This window comes from Saimiri boliviensis, chromosome 3 (assembly GCF_048565385.1).
Source record: "Saimiri boliviensis isolate mSaiBol1 chromosome 3, mSaiBol1.pri, whole genome shotgun sequence".
Lineage (NCBI taxonomy): Eukaryota > Metazoa > Chordata > Mammalia > Primates > Cebidae > Saimiri > Saimiri boliviensis.
Window position 1 is genome coordinate 49,183,021 of NC_133451.1, and position 23,183 is coordinate 49,206,203.

Sequence of the window (23,183 nt, forward strand, 5' to 3'; positions counted from 1 at the left end):
GTAGGAACCCAGATCATCAGTGCAAGCTAGGGCTCTGGGGCAACTTTCATGGTGATAAAGAATTCTGCATCAGCCAGGTGCGGTGGCTCACACCTGTAATCCCAGCACTTTGGGAGGCCAAGGCAGGTGTATCATATGAGGTCTGGAGTTCTAGACAAGCCTGGTCAATATGGCAAAACCCCATCTCTACTAAAAATGCAAAAATCAGCGTGCACCTATAGCCCCAGCTACTTGGGAGGCTGAGGCAGAAGAATTACTCGAACCTGGGAGGTGGAGGTTGCGGTGAGCGGAGATCGGGCCATTGCACTTTAGCCTGGGCAATAGAATGAAACTTTGTCTCAAACAAACAAACAAACAAAAAATGAATCCCGCCTTTTCCCTCAGCCCCAAGTCAACTTTCCTCATTTCCAAAAGTCAGTTAAAAGACCTTATGCTTTCCACAAGAACATAAAGACACATGAATAACCTAACAGGAAATTAGCCACATTTGGAAACAGCCCAGCAGTCATAAACTGTATTATATCTCCTTTCTTTTCCAAATAAAGTTGGAGGTTGTTTGTAGAAACACAGCCTTATCTCAAAAAGAAAATACATTGGCTTCAGGCTTTCATTGAGTCAGCTTTGTGGTTTACATTTCTGTACTGCAGTAACATGCCTGAGAGGACACTCTAGTGAAGAGGTTGATGGAAAATGCCCTGAATGTAAAAACATTTAGAAATTGTAGCATTTTATTTAGCATCAGATAGGACCACAGAAGGCAAAGGTAGAGGGTGCAGGAGGGGGCAAAGCTGTTTCATGGAAATCTATGCAGCTGCTAATTGTCCTCAAGGCTGTTAGAAGGTACTGGAATCTCACAGGAAATGTTTTAAGTGACACCAGAAACAGTTGAAAAATAAACATGAAAATGGAAATGGGCCACCCAAAAGATTATCATCTACCATCTACCATCTATAGGGGAAAAAAGGTTCACGCAGGATGAACTAAAGCTCTAGGTCTTTTAAAGCTTCTGTGCAGTGTTCTGCCATAGAGTCCCATATACTACAGTCTTGGTTATTCTTTCTCGTGATGCTGTAGGTGAAGATAAATTCAGGCTGCAGTGTGGCCATACCACTGAAAATACAACTTCACGTTTCTGGGCCATTCACCTATTGGTAAAATGGTGGCACTGGACCAGATTTTCATTTTCAAAATGTGGAAGGCATCAGGTGCTACCAGATCTTCCAAGAGAGTAGAGATAGGAGGAAACCAAGGGGGAGCTTTGCCCACTCCTCCAGCTCTGCTATTATTATTATTATTTTTAAAGATGGGCTCTCACTCTGTTGACCAGGCTGGTCTTGAACTCCTGGCCTCAAGCAATCATCCCATCTCGTCCTCCCAAAGTTCTAGGGTTACAGACGTGGAGCCACCATACCCAGCCTGCCATTATTTCTTTAATGCATCTGTTTCTTCATATTCTGTCAAAGGATCCTAGCTTTAAAAAAAGTTGTCAACTGCCAGACTAGATTGTTTACAGCAGTCCCTTCCAGAAATAGAGTTCTATGATTCTGTGCTAATCAAGCGGGGATTTTTTCTTTTGTCCTGATTTTGATGATTAGATGTTTGGGAAAAATCCTTTTTTCATCTAACAGCTCTTTAAACATTTACCATGTGCCAGGCACTGTGCTGGGGCCTTAGATTAATAGTATATGACGTTATTCAATTCTCACAAATCCCCAGGGTTTTGGTTAGTTTGTTTTTTATAACAGATGAGGAAACAGAAATGCAGCGTGTAAGTAACTTTTCAATCACACCAAAAAAAAAAAAGAAACAAAACAGGCAGGGGCTGTCTGACTTCAAGTTTCTGATTCTACTTCTCTACTTTTTCTCCCAGCATCTTTCTTGATTACGGCTAGTTAGAATCCCAATAACGTAACTCATCAAATACAGGAGACCCAGGAAATTAGGGGCTTTACGTCCCTTCAGGCTCCATTGCAAGTAAAGTCACGTGTCGTTTCATGATGAAGCTATGTTCTAAGAGGCGCACTGTTAGGCGATTCAGTCCTTGTGCGAACGTCAGAGAGTGCACTTACACAAACCTTCACGGTATAGCTGACTATATATACTCCATATAGGTGTGTAGTCTATGGCTCCTAGACCGCGAGCCTGTTCAGCAGGTAACTGTACTGAATACCGTAGGCAACTGTAACGCAATGGTAAGTATCTGTATATCTAAACATAGAAAAAGTACAGTACAAACAGTATTTTAATCTTATGGGACGACTGTCATATGTGGAGTCTGTCACTGACCAAAACATGATCATATGGTCCATGACTGTAGATTCATCAAAGATCTCTGGAGAAAAGATTCCTTGACGTGACCCAGTGCTGAGGCAGAATGAATGGAATAGGGTAAGCAAAATGGCAGATTTCACTCTGACTCCGATTCTTTTATCTTTTCCCTTCCTCTTTTCCTTTCTTTTCCTATCCTAGAGCAATTTGAATTCCCTGGCATCTACCCATGTGGATAAACCAAATTCTTCATATAATGTTAATGTAAACACTGCTGTATATATTTTCCGAATTGACTTTAGACTAAATAAAGCCTACATGAATAGAAACAAGATTATGAGATAATTGACTGAACAAACAGTTTTGGCTCTAAGGGAAACAACGAAGTAGACTTAAGAAATATGGTTAATATCTACCTGGTGGTTCTGACTCTCAGTGTATAGCTTATAAACATGTATGATGTATCGTGTTTTCAGACCTATCAGGGCCTTGCTGCTGGACAGAGAAGAAATTATCAAAAATCATTAAGCCTTAAAAAGCGAACTATTTTCTCCCACCAAAAGTAACAGAGAGGGCCTGTCAGTTTGTGTCCATATAAATTTACTAAATATATCAGTCATCAGCACCTCTGGTCCTGGCTGAAGTAAGACAGAGCTGTGATGCAGGGCTTTGGTAGTTTAGGGCAAGCAAGAGTAGCAGAGTGGATTGATTTCATCCTTATGTACGTGTATGGGGGGTAGGGTGGAAATCTTACACTTACTTTTTTTTTTTTTTTTTTTTTTTGAGACAGAGTTTCGCTCTTGTTACCCAGGCTGGAGTGCAATGGCACGATCTCGGCTCACCGCAACCTCCGCCTCCTGGGTTCAGGCAATTCTCCTGCCTCAGCCTCCTGAGTAGCTGGGATTACAGGCACGTGCCACCATGCCCAGCTAATTTTTTGTATTTTTAGTAGAGACGGTGTTTCACCATGTTGACCAGGATGGTCTTGATCTCTTGACCTTGTGATCCACCCGCCTCAGCCTCCCAAAGTGCTGGGATTACAGGCACTTTTTTTTTTAAGAAAGAATCTTACACTTTTTTGGTATAACTCTGTGTGCCTCAGGAATCACCCTTTCCGTCTTCCTTTTGATCTGAAATAGGACAGAAGCCTGAGGTGACGTTCAGAGATATATGTAGGCAAAACAACCAATCTAGTGCTGAAAAGCACCCAGAAAAATAAAAAACCCCATCCCTCTTTGCTCCTAATCCCTGCTTTCTTTCCTACCATTTTATTGTCTAGCCTAAAACCTGTATAGAAGCTTCTCTGCCTAATCCTCAAATTCTGAACTTCCTGGATGACAGCATACCAGAGCAAAAGCCAGTCTGTGCTGTGTGCAACCACGAGAGTCGTTCGAGATCGTATGTCTACTATCACCTGCACTACACAGATTAAGAACAGCCTTTGGAATAGAGCCTGTTTGGAAGTGGAAACGTTTGTGCATCAGGTAACTCATCAGAACAATGGGATCCTTGGTGTGCTATTGTCCTGCTAATTCACCTGCACCCTGACTTTGCAGAAAATGGTTATCAGATGTAGTTGCCAGAATAAACCACATACTCCACTAGAAAGACAATTGGATATATATATACATATAACAAATATAACATTTGGCATGTGGCACCGAGAGTTTTACATGTTCTTCCCATTGAAAGGACAAGATTTGACCCTAAAGCATCTCTGAAATTGTTGCCTGAGTCACAGTTTCCTAGTAATAGGAGGAGGATTCCATATTATGAAAAAGAGTCCTGCTTTATAGTCAAATGGAGGTGTGTCCTGCATTGGCACTTTAACCTTGTCAAAGATGAAACACTGTAGCCACAGACTCTGAGTTGAAAAGAAGCCCTGATGGATGAAAAAGGTCTTTATTACTTTATAAAATATATGATAATTCTGCCTTTGGATAGCTTTGATTATTAGAGGAATAAGTCCCCATAATGAGCAAAATGTTCCCTTTCTCTACCTCACTTGCCCTCTCCACAAGTGCCACTGTTACCCTAGGAGCTCTTTAGAATACGCCTAATTTCTTAAGTTCTTTAATTATTTGAAGACAGATCCCATGTTCTCCCCCAGGGCGAGTAGCCTCAGGTTCAGTCAGCATTTATTCAGCATCCAAATCTCTTCTGCAAACTCCCCATTTATCAGTGTCTCTCCTGCACTGCATGGCAGAATGAACTCCAAAACTCCAGGCCAGAGTGCAGTGGGGGAAGCTGTTCCCTTGCTGTGACTGCCAGACAGCCTGAGACTGCATCCGCTTTCTTGTAGCAATAGCACACACCACTGCTGTTACTGGGGTGGGCACAGCAGGAGACACTGCCCTGAGGCCTGGAGAAAACAGTTCTTGGAGGTGGTAGAGGAGGTACATACCTTAAAAGTAAAAAGGTAGAAATGTAGACGCTTTTAAAAACAGAAGCAATGGCTCTGAACACAGTTCAGAACTTGCAAAAATATTTAGTGGCATTAGGTGGATTTATATAAACAGAAGACAGTTTTCAGTGGCTAAACAGTTCAGTACTGGAACCCACAATGTATATCCAATCCTTAGAACCATCGGTATCTGGGGAATTTAAGGCTCTCTTATTTGTTTGTAAACATCCCTTTACTTTGGTAAATCTCATTCCAAAATGTGCTCACATAGTAAATAACACAAGGAAAGAGAAATGGGAAACATTTAAACAAATGATGAATCAGAGATCATTTTTCCCACCCAGAGTACAAATACAGAAGAACTTCCGGTGAAATTCACAATAAATGAAAAAGTTAAAACAGTGATAGGCCACGAGCAACTGATGGAGAAGCAATGGAAGAATCGAAGTCTGCAGCTCCAGGTGCCCCTGTCCCCACCCCAGCCCCAAAAGATGCACAAATACTTGAAAAAGGAAAGTATCCAAGGAAGTATACTGATCACCCGGGACCATGACAGTTGTCCCTTTACCCAGGGGAGGGGTGTCTTGCTGAAGAACCTGGCTCATGAAAAATTCCTACTTTGCCACAGCATGTTCAGAGAAATCCACTGAATACATTCCTAAGTAACAGATCTAGTGCTGTGCTGAGCCTGAGGCCAAAGGAAAAAAATGTATGTCCCGATATGTACATTTTTGTTTATTTTTAATGGCTAATTTTTCAGATTGAGGAAGTTGAAAAATGTGGAAAACATGAAGAATAAGTATATCAGAACTTAAAACATCAATTTAAGTTTAAATATTTTATTTAGTCTCAAAATAATTTCAAAAATAGTTTTGCTTTCCTGGCTTTAAAGGAAACACACTACCAATAGTGTTTTCAAAAACCTTCCTCTTTGCTCAATGTATTAGTCCATTTTCATGCTACTATGAAAAAATACCTGAGACTGGGTAATTTATAAAGGTAAAGAGGCTTAATGGACTCACAGTACCACATGGCTGGGGAGGCCTCACGATCATGGCAGAAGGTGAAGGAGGAGCAAAGGCACATCTTACATGGTGGCAGGCAGGAGAGTGTGTGCAGAGGAACTGCCCTTTATAAAACCATTAGATCTCATGAGACTTATTCACTATCACCAGAACAGCATGGGAAAAACCCACCCCCACGATTCAATTACCACCCACTAGTTCCCTCTCACAACATGTGGGAATTACGGGAGCTACAGTTCAAGATGAGATTTGGGTGGGGACACAGCCAAACCATATCACTCATCTTGTTTTTGATTGAGAAAATTGCCATGTTTGATCATTTCTTTTAACTAAGTAATAATCCTAAATAATTTCTAAATAACTTTAGATTACTGATCTTGTCTTTATTCAAATAAATTTTGATCTTCTATATATCATGGATTTTTTGCATTCATTTTGTATTTTTAAAAATATTACATGCACACGGGGATTACTGAATTTTTTTGGCACCTTAAATTTTGTACCTGAAGGTGAGTGTATCACTTGCCTTACCTTAATTATGACCTTGTCACTGTTATTTTTAGAAACCTAAGTAGGGAGAGTAGAATATCAAAATTGTGGTTTCGATGCAGCTCTGCTACCAACTACCTTTTTGGGTCTTGATATTTTCCTTTTACCTGACCTGGTTGCCAGCCAGGTGCAATGACAAAACAGTGGAATCACAAACTCTTCCCAAGTGTGCCACTAAACTTTACTCAAGGTCTGAATTGATTGTTGCTTCAGCTGACTGCTACACTTAACAGAGACACAGAGGAACCACTCGCTTCATTGAAGAGAAAACTGTAACCTAGAGCCAGGTCTCACAAAAGGTCATAAAATGACTGGCTCCTGTAAGAGCTTTTTTCATGAATACAGAGAGCCCAGACGAGTAATAAAGAGTTCCCTCCAGCAAGGACACTACGTGGAATGTGGCATTTTACAAACAGTGTGAGGCTCTGCCTTACTGTCTTCACGTTTGCTTTGCAATTTTTGCTTATTTAAAAGTTGTTCAAAATCTTGTACTCCCTTCAGCCAACCATCTTGTTTTATAGCATGTTTCAAACACGCAAAGGCTAACTCTATATCAGCTGATTTCCAAGGTAACTTTTAGCTTCAAGAAAATGAGCTTAAGGTTTTTGTTTTTTTTTTTTTTTTTTTAATTGATGATGCTTTAAAATTTGGATGAAGCTCCATGTGGCAGAATGGTTGCTTAGGTTCAAACTGGTCACTGGGGTGACAGCTCAGTACAAAGATCACAATCACAGTCAGAAATGCCATCCTGGACCACGAGGAGCAGAAATATACCCACAGAAAAACTGAAGGAACCAGTGCCTGTGACATCTTCAAAGGGTGGCCTCTTCTCTCTTTCTAAAACAATTTACCCAGCAGGCATGTTCGCCTAACTACTGCCCTGGCCCTGGCTGTAACTCCTAAATCAGGTTACGGGAAGTAGGGGGAAATAATTGACAAAGTTAGGGCAAAGTCCATCTTTCTCTATTAAACAAAGTAAATTTACAATTACATTTTAAATTTTAGACAAATTTAGTGAGACTTGACGGTATCAGTAATGTACCATCCATTATTTTGATAAATGCCAATTGTAAACAAACATACACAGAGGATGGGCACATGTTCTGTGGGCTATTCCTTGGCTCACAGACTCTCATGTCATAGGGAAGAATGAGGAGCATTAAAGACCTGGATAAAGATGGTCACACAAGGCATAAAAATTATCTTCAAACTAAGAACCTGGGTTGGAAGTGGGGGGTGATTTTTCTGTGTTTGCATGTTGCGGGAGCAGATACACTGCAGAGGAAAGGGGGAGGCGGAGGCAGGAGCTTACAGGGCTGCTGCAAAGTTGTGGTTAGCTCTGCTTCTGCTTAACTTCTAAATCAATGATCTCAAAGAGGGACTAAGCCGCTCATTAATGGAATCTGTGAATGACATTAGCCTGTACGGTATTACAAACACCCGAAAATACAAAAAAAAAAAAAAAGCCTTTTAAATGGTCTTTAAAGAGGTCAGAAACATCTCAAGAAATTACAGGAGAATTGAACTAAAGGGAGACCATGTAATACATCTGGAGTCAATGAGGGAGGACAACATAGATGTTCCAAATGTGGGGAAAACAAGGGAAGTGGTTAAGTGAAAGGAGTCCCGGGTGGCTAGCCAATTAGACAAGTTTTAGGAGCCAGGGAATGCCTTTCATAAGCAGGTTAGAGAAGACTGTTCCTTCTCTTGATGAGATTTTTCACCACTTTTCCCCTGGGATGTCATACTTGGGTTTGTTTGCAAAAACTCTGTAAAAGAAAAGATGTCCTTTCTTTCCCTAGTCCGTAAACATGATGAAATAGAACTGACCCCCTACAAATAACAACAAAAAAAATGAAGGCAGAGTATTTTTGCATTGACTGAGTCTGTTCATGTATGGAGTCACCAAGGATCTCGGGAAGAGCAGATATCAGAGGGATATGGAAAAGAAGCAAACTGTCATTCTTTCATCCAAAGCTGAAAAACAATTTCAAAAAGTGGCTATGTAGTTGTTTTGTTTTTTAAACAGATAATCAAGCTTTATGGAGGGAAGGACAAGGAAAGATATTTGAATTCTCAACATTTTCCTGCTGTGTTTCAGTTCTACAGGGGTCATGGATTTGCCTAATCCATGCCTGGCACTTGTCTTAAACTCTGTGAGAGTTCCTATAGGGAATTCAATTTCATCTCCAATAAATTTAAGTCTAATTATGAAAATAGAGCTTATATATAGGAAAAAAAAAATAAAAACACTCTAAGAGAATACACAATAAAAGGCAATGTGCATAGTGCCCCAAAACAGGAGCCATGGACAAGCTTTGGAGGAGAGACAAGAGAGAGAATGTGTGGGTGTGGCCAGAACAATCAAAGGAAGTTAATGGGATAGATGGTCCTAGGGAAGGATCACGAAAGATAACTAGGATCTGGACGAGTGGGAAATAATCCAAGTGAGAAGAACCTAAGCAGATGTGTCAATCAAGGAAGAGTAGTGATCTCTTGATGTGATCCACACGACGACCTCTATGTGAGGTTTTAAAATGGTTTATTTAGTAGTCATCGGATTTTGAGTCGGTTAAGGAACTTAAATTTTCACCAAGTAGGAAAATCTTCTTTTCAAGATCCCTACAGGATGACCTCCCAGCTTCTGCTTGAAACACTTCCACTGATGGAGAACTGGTCAGTTTTTCAAATAGCTGAATGCTTCCCACGTGACTATGACCTTTGGCCTTGTTCTGGCTTTCGGTGTAACACATATCACATTTGCTTCCTCAAAACATGACACATACATCCCCAAATTAAAGACAGCATTGGTGGTTTCTCCCTTATTTTTCTCTTTGTCTTTGGTTCTTCCAATCTTCTCCCTTGGGTAGTTCAGGTGTTGGTAAAAGATCTACCCAGGATACCTTCTAGTTTGAAAACATGTACCTGCAAGTGAACAGTTACCCTGTTTTCGTTTGGTGGACTCAGGATTCAGGGGAGTGATCACTTCCTTAATCAGGATACTATGTGTCTACTAATGCAATCTAAGATGGCTTTTACTGTTTTGTCTTATTAGATATATCACACTATTGACTGGAAGAACTCAGTAGGCCTTTAAAGTATCAAACACTACTGTGGCATGAACATAGAAACAAATGAAGGTAACGGCTGCCAATTCTGACTCTCCTTGCCTGTACTTTGCCCAGTATTTCAGCCTCTAAGTGGACAAGAAATCTCTCCATAAGTAGTTGGAAGAGCTTGTGTATACGGTTGTCAGCTGAGGTCCCTGCAAAAGATATATCCACGTCTTTTTTTTTTTTTTTTTTTTTTTTTTTTTTGAGACAGAGTTTCGCTCTTGTTACCCAGGCTGGAGTGCAATGGCGCGATCTCGGCTCACCGCAACCTCCACCTCCTGGGTTCAGGCAATTCTCCTGCCTCAGCCTCCTGAGTAGCTGGGATTACAGGCACGTGCCACCACGCCCAGCTAATTTTTTATATTTTTAGTAGAGACGGGGTTTCACTATGTTGACCAGGATGGTCTCGATCTCTTGACCTCATGATCCACCCGCCTCGGCCTCCCAAAGCGCTGGGATTACAGGCTTGAGCCACTGCGCCCGGCCAGATATATCCACATCTTAACCCCAGAACCTGTGACTATGACCTTACAGGAAAACGATCTAAGAAAACGATCTTAGAAGATGTCATGAGGTTTAGGATCTTGAGATGAGATCATACTGGATTATCTGGGGGGGTCCTATATCCAATGGCAGATGTCCTTATACACTTATAAGACCGGAGGAGAAGACACAAACGCAGAGGAGAAGGTGAGGTGAGGACAGAGGCAGAGAATGGAATTATGCAGCCATAAGCCAAGGAATCTCTAGAACCACCAGAAACTGAAAGAGACCAGGGAATACCCTCTCCTGGAGACTTCAGAAGTGTGTGGCTCTGCTGATACCTTGATTTCCAATGTCCAGCCTCCAGAACAGTGAGAGAATAAATGTGAGTTGTTTTAAGCCACCAAGTTATGGGGATTTGTATGGCAGCCCTAGAAATACAGGGGCTACACATTTCTAGGGGCATTCCTGCAGGAATCGGGTGAACACTCCCAACGATCCATTCCAACACTTCTCCACGGGGCTTAGAAATAGGGGAAGCTATTTGGAGATGGCAGCCACTTAGATTGTTACATATTTAGCAACTCTACCCTACGAAAAAAATGTATTAATTTCCCTTCAAGCCATTAATATGTTAGAATACAGATGCCTTCAGAGATGACTGTTAGACTAAATGTGCAAAGGGTCTCAAATGAAAAAAAAAAAGGCCACGGATAGAAAGGCTGAGTGTGTGTATGTTGTGGAAGGCGTAATATATGTCTGACAATACATTTAATGAGGAATCTGAAAACACATGATGACTCATGTATTAATGCGAGTATGCAGGAGCCTAAACATGCCGCGCTCTATTCAGAAAAGTCCACGTGACTGTCAAACGCAGTCATAAGGAAGTTATGCAAATCATCTCAGCAGATAGCAATGGCATACTTAGACCTCCTCATCATGCATGTGCTATTGTGCCAAGAAGCTATTAAAGAAAATTCTTGGAGAGTTTTGACTGCTGCTGGTGAAGTCTTTTGTGTGTCTGTGACAAATGCATCAAACACAAGCAGCAAATAAGTGTCACTTGAAAAACATGGTGGAGTCTAAGTCCACACATTCCAAGTCACGAATTAGTGACGTTACCAAAAATGTCCCTGGTTAATTGAGACAGAACTTGTCCCCACTGTTAGAAGTGTACTAGTGGACTTACCATGTCAAGGAACTTGGCTTTCTAGAGCAGAGAGAAGTTCTTTCAGATGGGTAGAGGAAGAACGGCAGAGGCGAAGAGAAGAGGAGTAAACAGATGATTATAAAAACTGCAAATCTCAGATTGGAGGATCATCTTGTCTACCTTCTACCTGAGGCAGAAATTCTTTTTAGAATATAAAATAAAGAATGATTGTTAGTATTTAACAAGCAGTTTGTGATATGCAAGATACTGTATTGGGTATTCAATATGTTTTTTCATTTAATCTAAAATAATCCTATGAGAACATTAAGATGAGTGTACACTTTATAGATGAGTGTATGTGCAGCTGAAAAACACAAATCCTCTGTCATTCATTTATGAACTCATCCACTTATCCAGCAGATATACACCATGCGCTAAATATGCCCCCAAAATGATCATCTTTAGTGACAAGGAACTCAGTACCTCAAAAGGCAACCTACTACATTTTTGTACAACTCTAATTCATAGGAAGTTCTTCCTCTTACTGATCTGAAGTGTGGCTCTGTGTAACTAACCAAACGGGTCACTGTGGTTTCCTCATGTCACACAGAAGAAAATGGAGACACGGCAAACATAAAAAGTTTACGGCAGACAACTGTCATTTTCCTTCCTGATTTCAGCTCAGTGTCGTATTCCACATTTTATGGTTTTTTCTGTCGTTTTCATGTCAACCCTATTCTTTGGGAATAGTTGATGGTTGAATCCTATGAACCCAGGAACAGTGTTACAGCCTTCCTTCCAAAGAGTTTTGAAAAGCTTTTGATACTTTGGAGGCACTGTCAGAGGGCAATAAATTTGCCAACCACATAAAAGTGAGTCTATGTAATGTCAGTACATAACTATCAGGTGTAGTTATATGCTATGGGGAAGTCCATGAATACTGAGGCAATGAGGAAGACACACTTCAGAGCATCTCTTATCTGTCCTCGCCAGCATCTCACAGATGGCCTTTCGAGTAGTCAAGATTATATCCTGGTCAATAGGATGAAAGGAATAAAAAGTAGTCGGGATCCCACTGGATCCTATTTTCTCCATTTTAAGTGAGGAATTCAAATACAGAAAGGAGGTCATAGCCCAGATCATAGAGACAAGGAGCAGTGACAAGTGAAGCCAGGAAATCACTGCTCCAGGAAGACCCACTATTTACTCACATCACTGAAGCCCACTGCCCACAGGTTTACGAAAGACCAGGCATTTCCATCGGCAGCCCCCCTACCCTAGAACTCCAAGAGAAACAACGCAATCTTTGTTAACAGGTTTTCCTCCTCTGCCTTTGGGAGCCTTTCAGGAAATCATTTTTGCTCAGTCTTTGGCCCTCAACTTACTCCTGTTTCCATCATTATTATATCTAGATAGTAGCAGGATCTAGGAAGTCTAACTGTAACCAACATAACACTTTTTAAAATACTATAACAATAGTTAACACTCACTGAACATTTACAATATGCCAGGCACTTTCCATGTAATTACTTCAGTTATTCCTCCCAACAGCACTGAGTCTGAAAAGCATTTCATTTCCCAGATGATGAAACCGAAGCAAAGAAATATTAAGTAACTTATTTAGGCTAGCAATTACATGGTAGAACTGGGTCTGATACACAGACCTGTCTGACTCTACCAACTATGACTTCCTTTCAAGAAAATAATACTAGTAACAGCTAACACTGTGGCAGGTACCATTCCAAGCACTTTACACATTTCAACCCATTTCATCTTCATGATAACTGTATTACACAGCTGATGAAAGCAGGTTAAAGAGTCTGTCCCGAGTCACACAGGTAGCACATTGGTAGATCTGGGGTTTGAAAACCCACATAGGTAGCCTGATGCCAGAGACCAGACCACTATTCTAAAGCAATAGCACTGTCCCACCTAGAATGGATAAGACTGACATTTTCTAGTGACGTCATACCCAGTCTGCCCGGTCAGTCTGACCCATGCACGTAGGCATGCAGCCCACCTCGCTTCACTTGTAAGGACTGAGAGGCCCTGTGAAGTACACCATTGTAGCATCCTTTGGGGAAAAAACATAGCTAAGGAAACTGACAGGCAGGGAAGTTGGGGTTCTCCCCTAGGGTCCCGAAGGCAAGCTAGTCAGTAGAACCCACTGACCTCAATCCACTAATCCCTTACTCTTGAATGGTAAAAAATTTGTGTTATCCCTGAAGGGTGAGACACAGAGAAGCGACCAGGGCCCTGGGCACACAGTGCTCTTATGCAATGACTCAAGGTCATCCAAGGGCACAGGGCATTCCATGACAGGGCCAATCACATCCCATGGGTCACAGGCCTCCCTTCCATGGTACAATGCAGGCTCCAAACCAGGAGCTTCCTCCTGCCAGCGACATGGCATGAACCCTCACTCTGATCAGGGAGAAGGTTGTTTATCCGTGAGACTAGAGGAGACCAAACACCCCAGTCTGTCCTGGAGATAGCACGATGGACAGCAGAAAGAACTCCCTGCCAAGTCAGATGACAGCAACGACAACAGGACACTTCCCCGAAAGGCCCATGGAAAAAAAAAAATCACATTTTGTGGGTCTGTTGCAAGATGATAACCTTAGGGTGGAAAAAGGAAGAAATCACAGCCAGCAACTCCTAAAAGCTTTGCCTGGGAGGCTAGCAGACACAAATCTGCCCAACTTGTTTCATGACATCGTTTAGGCATTCTCCTGCCTGTTTTCTTTTTCTAAACTGTTAGCATTGAAGTTAATTACCTACAGTTAATTACAATAACAAGAACTATCAAGGTTCCTAACAATTGCAACCACCCAAGATCTTTATCTTGATAAGGTCAGACTCTCTCCTTCAAGCAACCTAGGAAAATTCCTTCCAAAAGAAAGACCTAGCCTCACTTTGGCACCAGTTAGCACCAGGCATTGGGCACTGGATGCTAACATACATTAGCTACCTCATTAACTTCTCATAACCACATTAGATCATGGGGATTATTATCTCACATCTTACCGATGAAGAAACCGAGGGTCAGAGAAGTAACTTGCTCAAGGACGTAGATGAAGGAGATTGCACATTTTTCCATCAGGCCCATGTCCACTTGAACCAATGGGTGGAGTTACTACAGGAACTCTGGACAGGACTTGTGTAAATTACCCAGCAGACCAACTGCATTCTAAACAATCTGACTCTGAATTCCAGTCTCTGTCACTTCTTTCTTCTACCTGGGGGTCCAGTGTCTACAGCTTTTTTTCTTTAATACTCAGACTGACATACAGTGATGAAATGATTTATTTAATCATATACTAACTAGTGTGAAAAGAGCTAATCAACCATGGTAAACCACAGGCAATGCAATCTTGAGGAGAGGTTTAGATGCACTTTTTATCCAGAAGACCCAAGCTCTGAATCAAGTGAGAACCTTAGCAAGGGACAAGTGGTAGCCAACCCCTACTCCTCAAACTCACAAGCTCTGGGAAAGTAACAGACAAAGGTCAGTTAACGGAGAACAATACGAGCCTCCAAACAGTAAGACAGAAATTGGCAACAAGAAGTGGCAGATTCTCAGTGGTGAGAAGCAACTGTCTAAGGCAAAAATGATCTCAGCTTGTTTCAGTTTATACCTTTGGAGAATTTACATGCACTTTGTATTTCTAGGTGGATGAACAGGAGCATAATTCCAGATTATTCACTTGTAAACATATTTGCTAACTTAAATCTCAAAAAACAGCTGATAATGAAGTCTAGAATGAAGTGCCTCACAGATTTATTTCTTTTTCCAGTTTTTCCAGCTCATCCCACCAGGGAATTGGGCTTAAAAATGGTTTCCGTTCTCTGACAACAGTATTGGGGAAAGAGTAGACTAGTGGGCAGTCAAGAACACAAGTGGAACAGGCTGTGTGATTAGAATTAAGAAAACAAAAACGGATCCTACAGGTAAAATTACTTTAAAAGCCAGGTCCTGGCAGGACAACTTCTTTGGCATATTTGCTATTAAAAGAAAAAGAGAAAAAGCCAAAGAGGTCCAGAAAATTAAAAATCAGACCCAAGGTCACATTCTTGTGGCAATGTGGGAATTAATCCTTACTGTAACCAAAGGTCAGCAGGCAGCCAGTCCGCGTCTGAATGTAAACAAATTTGAGTGCAGACTGCAAAGTCGTATTTAAAAGGGTGTTCAACAAAGAGCAAAGAAAATGGTAGACTTTTTCAGAGAAGAGAGGAAAACGGGAACCGACAGCTACTGAACGGAGGAACAGAATTTGCCCTGAGGAACAGGTTTTCGGGGAGAAAGAAAAAAAAAAAAATCTAGGGATGCCTCACAGGTTTAGATCGAAATCACCTCTGATGAGATGAATGCAGAAAGTAAGGCAAAATACGGGGGAGGAGGAAAGGCAAAAGCAAGAACTCTGAATCCAGTCTGCACTGGCCTCCTAGCCCCCATTAAATGGGTTGAACAGGTCTGTGCCTTCGAGCTAAGTTTCAAAAAAAAGCCTTCACTCTACTTCTCTCTAGGTTGTTATTGCTGTTGTTTTAATCAGATCAAGTACGAGGACAAGCAGAGGCTGGATTAACGATCAGAGAAACAAAAAGAATTAAATATCTGGCCTGGGAGAACTTTACTGTGCAACTAGAATGTCAAAAGCATCTCTCGAAAAAAGCTTCTCCCTCTAGGGCAAACACCACAAACACCACAAACAAGCCATTCAGCTTGTGTTTTTTCATTCAGATTCCTTGATCAGAGCCCTCAGGGGCCAGTGGTCTAAATGCCAAGAGAGAAAAATGGAGGGTATCAACTCACCTCTTCAAGCGTCTGTCTGAGGCTCTCCAAGCAGCAGCGGGCAGGCAGCTCTCATCCCTTATGGGTGAACCGAGCAGCTCCTTGGGCTGCCCAACCTGTGACCAGCCTCAACTTCGGTGAACAGGTGCCTGGAGGAAGGAGGACGGCATTGGTCAGTTCGGAGCAGGAAATGGGTGACATCACGGAAGCCCCGACTAAAGCATCGCTGAGACGTTAGGGATTGAAACAGGAGGTCCCGCCCACCTGTCATTTACCTGAATACCTGCAAGCAGGTAGGAGGCGTCTCTTTGTAGACAAATGAATCAGTTAGAGCAATTTGCAAGGTGGAATTTACTTTCTTTCCTGAGCACAGCACGTGTCCAGCCCCGTGTTCAGATCTGAAGTCAAATGCCTGGTTGTTTCCCAGGCCCCCCCCTTTCCCCATATCTACTCACAAAGGAGTTCAAAGGGAAGTTTAAACACCAAAACCAGACAGTAACTTCGCAGGCACAAAAAGGAAGAGTGTGACCATCGACTGCTTAGAAATATCTGAGATGCCTTTTTGAACGGCATCAGTTTGAACACTAAGTGTTCCTCTAATTCCAGTGTGACAAATTGAAGGTGACGTGTCCAATTCATCTTTTAAACAAATTTAAATAGGATACTTGTCAGCAATTTCAAAGTGGTTTTCAGACACGGTTGTCCTAACCCCCTCCACCGCTCAGCATTTTAATTCCATATTCAGAGATTTGCAAAACTTCACTCATGCCTACCTCGGCCGGCCGGCTTGGCAGTTAGAGTCATACGGCTGTTACAGTGCACTGCAGGCCTGCAATTAGGAGCAATTTAAATGATTCAGATCGCAATGGTGGTACAGTCATTGGGCAATGCTGTCTGCTGTTAGAGCCAGGAAAGAAGCGTCAGAGTTATTTCTGTCCCAAGCGTGGTGTGTGACCCTGGACAAGTCACTGGTTGCTTCACCTTTTCCATCAGGAAAGGAAGCGTAAACTCATCCAGCACCAAAGCAGGCAGCTGGGAGGTATCCCAGGACTGTTAAACTCTTTGGCATCTTCCCAGGAGGGCTGTAAACATCTCCCATCATCCCACTGAAACGCTGCGTATTTTTACCACCTGCATCCAGCATCCCTGGAACGTACTACCTGAGGAAACGGTGGATTCCTCCTCCCTTCCGGAGGATGGCCTGCCTGCCCAGAGAGAACCTTTTCCCCCGCTTCAGGAAAATAAATGTTGACATTCCTGTTTGCCTCCTCCTTTTGCCTTCCTCGTCGTCCTCTTTCCCCCCTCCCGATTTTGGGAATGCCTTGGTTCCACCGGTTTTAATATTGGACCACTTAGAGGTTTGGGGGTTTCGTTCGGGGGAGGGTGGAGGAAGAAGAAACGTGGGAGAGGGAAGAAAAGTCCGGATTCCCCCGGCCTGGGCCTCTGCTGGCTGCAGGCAGGCAGTCGATAGCTCGTAAAGCCAGGGGGAGGGAAAGGAGGAGAAACTGCCGCCGAGGGCGCGGGTCGGGGCAGGCGCGGGTCGGGGCAGGCTCTGGCGCTTGGCGTCAGGGGAGCCGGCTCCCGTCCCCGAGCGGCCGCGGACAGCTCTAAGCTACCTCTTCCCACCTGGGAACTTTGTGCGTTTTCAGAGTTGAAGGTTAAAAACAAAAACAAACCGGTATTCACGTTTTTATTCAATAGAAACTAAGGTAGGTGTGGCTACTCCTTTGTTATTTAAAAGAAAAACAGGAGGTAACAAAACCTTTTACACCCAGGTGTTTCAGGAAAATGTTTCAACGCCACTAGTTTGATCGTTGAGAAACATCACTCACACAAAGGCCTCCCCTTTACTCGGACGGGGTGTCCCCAGGGCAAGGGGGAGGGGAGGGCGAGCCCGGCGACCTGACGAATCATCTAGAAGGCCACGCCTCCAGCAGTCTCGCATTTGGCGAAGGGCAGGATCCCACTTGGGAGGCAATCCCAGGCTTCGGCTCCGGTCCTTGGGCGGGCAGGGGAAGGGGTGCAGGGGAGGCGAATTCGCAGAAAGCTTCCCTGAGCAGCCTGGAGCCTGTGAGCTTTCACTTGCCATGTTCACACACACACAGTCATTTGCATATATGATCTGATGAAGTGGTGTAAAAAAGAAAATAGAGAATAAGAGTTAATCCAGGAGTGAAGCTAACTCCCAGGGATAGTGTATAAAAAGAGAGAAAAAAGGGTCTTTTACACAGTTAGTCTTCTCAGGTGAAAAGGCTTGTACCAAGAAGATCTCAGGTGAGGTGTTTCTTGGAACTCCTGGTTTCTGAATAATAGTCATGGGTTTTAAAAAAATTAATATGGGCTTTTTTTTTTTTGGCCATTAGGGCTGTTACATTATCATGGAAATGGTATTTCTAAACTACTAGAAAGAAAATGAAAATAATCATGAAAACCAAACATTGTGTTTACCAGGTGCTATTTACTGTACAAAGCACTTTACACAACAACCTCATGTCAGGTATCATTGCTATTTGCGTTCTACAGTTGGGAAAACCAAGACCTAGTGAGACTGAGAAGCTGCCTGAGGACAAGCTCCTCCAGTCAGTGGCGGAGCGGTTTTTAACCAGGGGCCACCTTTTCAGCACTGGAAAGAAAGGAGGGAAGATTCTGATTTCATGCTCGTCGGGACACTTCTTGGACACATGCTCCTTCTTATCCATTTTTCAGAAGGAGAAGTAGAAACTTGCAGAAGTAGCCCTGGGGAGTGTAGTTTCTGATAAAGGATGTCTGTATTTGCAAATTATTAGTAATCTAGTCTATACATTGCACGTGTGTATACATACTCTATATATAGAGTACATATATGTAAATGTAGATATTGTATATACATTATATACTTTATATATTTAAATATATACTATATATGTATTTAATACTATATATACTATATATGTTATATCTAGTATATAATATTTAAATATATAGTAATATATTATGCTTTAAATATATACTATATATGTATTATAAACTATATATACACTATATATGTATATTATATATATTTAAATATATATACTATATATGTATTTAATTATATACTATATGTATATTATATATAGTATATAATATATACTATATAGGTATTTATATACTATATGTATATTATATATAGTATATAATATATACTATATATGTATGTTATATGTAGTATATAATATATACCATATATTATACAAATTAAATTATATACTATATAATATACATATATAGTATATAAATACATATATAGTATATACATATATAAATAATATATAGTATGTATTATATACTATAATATACATATATAGTATATAATATTTAAATACATATATACTATATATAATATACATATATAGTATATAATATTTAAATACATATACATAATATATACATATATATGTAAATCCATATATATATTTAAATCCATATATATATTTATGAGAAAACATACTAGGAAATCCAACACCCCGGGTGCATACTTGAAATCATCTTTTGATAGCTTATCAGACCAATCCCAAGATGGAAGCCCAGCTTGAGGGACCCCCTCAAGAATGACCAGTTGTAACTCTCCATGACATCTTTCTGCAGTCTATCACTTTAAAATCTGGATATTTAATCTGAATGGTCGTTAAGAACATGGAACTGCATACATTTGGATAATAGGAGACATTCGAAAATTAAGTTTCATTATAAGCCACTGCTAAGAAGAATAGTTTAGACTAGGCTTGGCAAATCCTGGACACATAGGGCTACATTCCCTCCTCCCATACCATTTTCACTGTCATTGCTAAAGAGCCACGGTACTTTTCAGCTCGGAAGGAACTTTGGAATCTTGAAGCTATTACTCCAGGCACACTAGCAGTTGCTATTAACCCTCGAGATCAACGCCTTTTCTTTTCTTTTATCTTTTTTCTTTCCTTCCCTCCCTCCCTCCCTCTCTCTTTCTCTCTTTCTCTCTCTCTCTTTCTTTCTTTATTTCTCCCTTTGTCATCCAAGCTATAGTGCAATGGTACCATCACAGCTCACTGCAGCCTCCACCTCGTGGGCTCAAGTGATCCTCCTACTTCAGGCTCTCAAGTACCTGGGACCACAGGCATGTGCCACCATGCCCAGCTAGTTTTTAAATTTTTTGTAGAGATGAGGTCTCACTATGTTGCCCAGGCTGGTCTTGAACTACTGACCTCAAGTGATCCTCCTGCCTTGGCCTCCCAAAGTGTGAGGATTACAGGTACAAGTCACCTGGTTCCCTTTTCTATCTCTAGTTGGACAGTAAGTGAGAGAGAGAAAAGGGTTGATCAGGAAGTGAAAATCTTGGTGTTGGCTGGTACCATTGGAGAGTATTTCGTGAAGAAAGGAACTTGAATTGGGTCTTAAAGCATTTGGAGAGATGGTGAGAGGGCACAGACCATTTCAGAGAGGGCAGCCTCATGGGTGAAACAGGAATGATCATAGCAGATGTCTGTTGGGGAGGAACATGTGTGTGGTGGGGGAGAGGAGGAATATAGGACAATGAAATATCCACCTTGCTAGGGCGAAGAGGAACCACTGGTTTCTAAATTTGGATGGGTGAGATTGTAAAGAGCTTCGGAAACCTCAAGGGCTGACTGCCTCATGTCCTCACATGCCTGTTGACTACTTTTCTCATGATGATTAAACAGCTTAAGAAAAAGAAACTCATCATCTTAGGCATGGAGTAATTTCTTACACATGACCATAGCTTTCAGTGTTGAGCTAAACTTCCAGGATATGCTATTTCGGCAACCATATGATCCTTCTCTTTAGGAGCAAGCCTTCCTTGCAGTCAACATATCCTGGAAACTTTATTCTTTGGATAGGCACATGGAAAGCATTAGAAAGTGCTCTGAACTCAAAGTTGGGCCTGTCTTAGTTAACTAGCCAGCTCACTTTGGCTTTTTGATTAGTTTGAATTCCTTTATATATTTTGACAGGGAAATAAGCGGGAAGGAGGTCTGTCTTCAAAGCTCTTTCCTTGTAGATCCCCACAATGAAGGCTGGCGTTCTCAAGGACCCCTCCTGGCAATGAACCTATGGTGAAGACTGTGCCTTGGGATTCAGCGGAATTATGTTGCCCCTGTTTTGCTTCCTGTTTTTCCCACAATATATTTCTAGACTTGTCTAAGATGACTGAATGCCACAACTGAAATGGACATAGTCCATTTGACTTTAGTGAAAGTCATCTCTAGAAAAAGCCTCTTTGGCTATCTTCTGAAGGTGTTTAACATTATGATTTGGACTTGCTTATTATGTTACATTGCATCATATTGGCCATAATTATTTTTTTAAACTGGCCCAGCTCCACATCTTTTATTGGCTAATTATATGTGCTTAGCATAATGCAGATGAGCAGATCCCAGAAGGGCAATTATGAGAAATAATAGTAATAATCACAAACCTCAGCTGATGTGATAGATGCCATCTGGTGCTGTGTATATGGAAGAGATTCCATTTCTCTCCCAGACTCACAACCTGTATGTTGCCTGGTTTGCAGATGAGCTTCTAGGGCAGGCGTCCCCAAACTTTTTACACAGGGGGCCAGTTCACTGTCCCTCAGACCGTTGGAGGGCCGCCACATACTGTGCTCCTCTCACTGACCACCAATGAAAGAGGTGCCCCTTCCTGAAGTGCGGCGGGGGGTAGGATAAATGGCCTCAGGGGGCCGCATGCGGCCCCGTGGGCCGTAGTTTGGGGAGGCCTGTTCTAGGGTAACCAACCTGTGGATCGACAGTTTCGGAGGAAACACTTCTCTGGTTTGTGTGCTTTTGGGGAGAGAGAGAGTATCTCAGGGAAGTTAGCATTAAATCAGGTATTGAAGATGGTGCACATTTTGTGAAAGTTTACCACACAGATCTGTGGCCAGCACATTCTTCTTTAGTAAGGAAAAGAAGGACTTCATTGTTATTGTCTTTATAATGGTCACAAGACCTTCGTCTTATGACAAGTATACATATTTTTATGTTTCTATGATCTCCATTCTTGCATACACAGGGTGGGTTATTCTCAAGCAATTTTTTGGTGGCGGCTGTTGCTATTTTGACGGTCTCCATGTCTTTCTTTCTTGAATCCTTCATACATGGCCACTTTAATTCTCCCATGTCCGTATACCAGATTTAAAATGTCTCTCTCCTTGTTAAGTTTGACTTCATCTTAAGGCTTCCACATTCTTGTAGCTGACCCCTCCAGCATCCCTGACTTCCCTTTATTATAATGACAGTGACATTCCCCTCTACTCCTATTGAGTCACCCATTCTCAGGGCCACCCCTTGGATCTTGTTATCACCCCCAAATCTCCCACTTCAAAAGAAATATGAGAATTCAATTCTCTACTACATTTTCTTCTCCATTCAGATTTTTCATTTCCTTCTTCAAATTTTACCTTTGTTTCTGAATGGACTGTACTGTCTGGTTCCTGGACTCCGGGAGGCTGCCCGGGAATGTCTGTTCCTTATCGGCTTCACTTCAGGTCCATCTAGCCCAGACCCTACTTCCTTGCCAGCATCTTCAGCTTCCTAAGAACTTGGCAAAACCATGTTGCCAGGCTTCTTTTCCACAGCCTGGAGATGAGTGCCACCACCTGTGAATGCTTTGCAGCGCCGGCTGTACTTGTTACTCTCCTTGGCAATCTGTCGATTGATCTTCCACATCAGTCCCTCTTCCTGTCCTTTCAGGACTCATTCACCCTCAGCTCCTTTGCCTGGTCTGGCCTGTGAGGCTCTTTATGATCTGGCCTCTACCTGCCTTCAAACTTTATCTCTGATCCTTTCCAAGTACAGAATGCCACCTCCTGCCGGTAACACCATGTTAGAGCGTTACACTCCCTTCGCCCCCGTTTTCACAGGGGAACTGGTTTTCTAAGCACATACTGGCCATGTTCTACCCTTCATTCGCTCTGCCTCCTGGGAGTCCTTGACTGGGAAAATGGAAATGAACAGCAGGGCAAACTTGAATTTGCACCTCCCTTTTCTGTCTTGAAAGTGAGCCAGAGCCTTGCTCTGTGGCTCCACACTCTGAGACTCTCCAGGGCAGGCTTCTGCCTAGGAGGCTGCCATGCCCACATCTGCCCAGTCTGAGTGCCTTCTAGCTCTGTTTCCCTTGTTCTAACCTTGTTCTCCAGTTTAGCCATTGCCATTTCAAAGGTGATATTTTGGCATCCATAATTATTCTTTTTTTTTTTTTTTTTTTTTTTTTTTTGAGACGGAGTTCCGCTCTTGTTACCCAGGCTGGAGTGCAATGGCACGATCTCGGCTCACCGCAACCTCCGCCTCCTGGGTTCAGGCAATTCTCCTGCCTCAGCCTCCTGAGTAGCTGGGATTACAGGCACGCGCCACCATGCCCAGCTAATTTTTTGTATTTTTAGTAG

At 42.1% G+C, this 23,183-nt stretch overlaps 1 protein-coding gene across 2 annotated transcripts in view; it reads right to left on the reverse strand.

Moving 5' to 3' along the window:
- LNX1 (ligand of numb-protein X 1) overlaps positions 1 to 23,183 on the reverse strand; it is a 190,468-nt gene that overhangs the window by 112,568 nt on the left and 54,717 nt on the right. Inside the window, exon 2 of one of the 2 annotated variants that reach the window (XM_003933620.4) lies at positions 15,809 to 15,936. The gene's annotated coding sequence lies outside the window, so the exon portion shown is untranslated. Of the gene's footprint in view, positions 1 to 11,034; positions 11,188 to 15,808; positions 15,937 to 23,183 lie in introns of those variants that run through there. The other variant, XM_010344158.3, reaches the window with a different exon arrangement.